The sequence below is a fragment of the Triticum dicoccoides genome, chromosome 1A (genome assembly GCF_002162155.2).
Source record: "Triticum dicoccoides isolate Atlit2015 ecotype Zavitan chromosome 1A, WEW_v2.0, whole genome shotgun sequence".
Lineage (NCBI taxonomy): Eukaryota > Viridiplantae > Streptophyta > Magnoliopsida > Poales > Poaceae > Triticum > Triticum dicoccoides.
In genome coordinates this window covers 504,243,701-504,246,371 of record NC_041380.1, presented here as the reverse complement: position 1 = coordinate 504,246,371, position 2,671 = coordinate 504,243,701, and positions in this window count along the sequence as shown.

Here is a 2,671-nt window from a genome sequence, read left to right as displayed (position 1 = left end):
GCCTCTTTTTGTCCGCTTGCCTTTTGTTTGCCCGTGTGTTAGATTGCTTGTTTGTCGCAATGGCTCAATATGCTACCAAATTGTGTGACTTCACCAATACCAATAATAATGATTTCCGTAGTACTCCGATTGCTTCTCTTACCGATCCTGAATTTTGTGAAATAAATACTGCTTTGTTGAATCTTGTTATGAAAGATCAATTCGCCGGCCTTCCTAGTGAAGATGTCGCTACTCATCTGAATAGCTTCGTTGATTTACGTGATATGCAAAAGAAAAAAGATGTCAATAATGATGTCGTTAAATTGAAGCTATTTCCTTTTTCGCTTAGAGATCGTGCTAAAGCTTGGTTTTCGTCTTTGCCTAAGAATAGTATTGATTCATGGAACAAGTTCAAAGATGCTTTTATCTCTAAGTATTTTCCTCCCGCTAAGATCATCTCTCTTAGAAACGATATAATGAACTTTAAACAACTTGATCAGGAACATGTTGCACAAGCTTGGGAGAGAATGAAATTAATGATACGTAATTGCCCTACTCATGGTTTGAATTTGTGGATGATTATACAAAATTTTTATGCTGGATTGAATTTTGCTTCTAGAAATCTTTTAGATTCGGCCGCGGGAGGCACTTTTATGGAAATCACTTTAGGAGATGCTACTAAACTCCTAGATAATATTATGGTTAATTATTCTCAATGGCATACTGAAAGAACTTCTAATAAAAAAGTGCATGCGATAGAAGAAATTAATGTGTTGAGTGGAAAGATGGATGAACTTATGAAATTATTTGCTACTAAGAGTGTTTATTCTGATCCTAATGATATGCCTTTGTCTACTTTGATTGAGAATAACAATGAATCTATGGATGTGAATTTTGTTGGTAGGAATAATTTTGGTAACAACACTTATAGAGGGAATTTTAATCCTAGGCCATATCCTAGTAATCCTTCTAATAATTATGGGAATTCCTACAACAACTCTTATGGAAATTATAATAAGATGTCCTCTGATTTTGAATCTAATATTAAAGAATTTATTTCTTCCCAAAAGAATTTTAATACTATGATTGAAGAAAAATTGCTTAAGATTGATGATTTGGCTAGGAACATTGATAGAATTGCTCTTGACGTTGATGCCTTGAAACTTAGATCTATTCCACCTAAGAATGATATTAATGAGTCCCTAAAAGCCATGAGAATTTCAATTGATGAGTGTAAAGAAAGAACCGCTAGGATGCGTGCTTCCAAAGATGCCTTTATTAAAGCATGTTCTTCCAATTCCTATGAAAATCGAGATGAAGATCTAAAAGTTATTGATGTGTCTCCCATTAAATCTTTATTTTGCAATATGAATCTTGATGAAACTGAATATGATCTTCCTTTACCTAGAAGGCGTTCTAAAAATTCGGAGTGTTTAGATCTTAATGATGAAATTGATGAAAGTGGGATTGAAAGAAATAAAAATGTAGATGTTGCTAAACCCACTATATTGGATTTCAAGGAAATTAATTATGAAAATTTCTCTTTGATTGATTGTATTTCCTTGTTGCAATCTGTGCTAAATTCTTCACATGCTTATAGTCGAAATAAAGCCTTCACCGAACATATTGTTGATGCCTTGATGCAATCTTATGAAGAAAAACTTGAGTTTAAAGTTTCTATCCCTAGAAAACTCTATGATGAGTGGGAACCAACTATTAAAATTAAAATTAAAAATCATGAGTTTTATGCTTTGTGTGATTTGGGTGCTAGTGTCTCTGCTATTCCCAAGACTTTGTGTGATTTACTAGATTTCCGTAATTTTGATGAGTTCTCTCTAAACTTGCATCTTGCAGATTCCACTATTAAGAAACCTATGGGAATAATTAATGATGTTCTTATTGTTGAAAATAGGAATTATGCGCCCGTAGATTTCATTGTTCTTGGTATAGATTGCAATCCTTCTTGCCCTATTATTCTTGGTAGACCTTTCCTTAGAACGGTTGGTGCGATTATTGATATGAAGGAAGGGAATATTAGATTCCGATTTCCATTAAAAAAGGGCATGGAACACTTTCCAAGAAAGAAAATAAAATTACCATATGAAACTATCATGATAGCCACTTATGGATTGCCTACCAAAGATGGCAATACCTAGATCTATCCTTACTTGTTATGCCTAGCTAGGGGCGTTAAACGATAGCGCTTGTTGGGAGGCAACCCAATTTTATTTTTATTCCTTGCTTTTTGCTCCTATTTAGTAATAAATAAATTATTTAGCCTCTGTTTTGGTTGTGTTTTTTTGTGTTTAATTAGTGTTTGTGCCAAGTAGAACTGTTGGGAAGACTTGGGGAAAGTCTTGTTGAACTTGCTGTAAAAAACAGAAACTTTAGCGCTCACGAGAACTGCTGTCATTTTTATTTTAAGAGTGATATTTAGTTAATTATTTTTGAAGATGATTAATATATAAATTACTCACGTCCAGAAATTTATTTTAGAATTTTTGGGGTTCCAGATCTTGCGCTAGCTACAGATTACTACAGACTGTTCTGTTTTTGAAAGATTCTGTTTTTCGTGTGTTGTTTGCTTATTTTGATGAATCTATGGCTAGTAAAATAGTTTATAATCCATAGATAAGTTGGAATACAGTAGGTTTAACACCAATATAAATAAATAATGAGTTCATGACAGTAC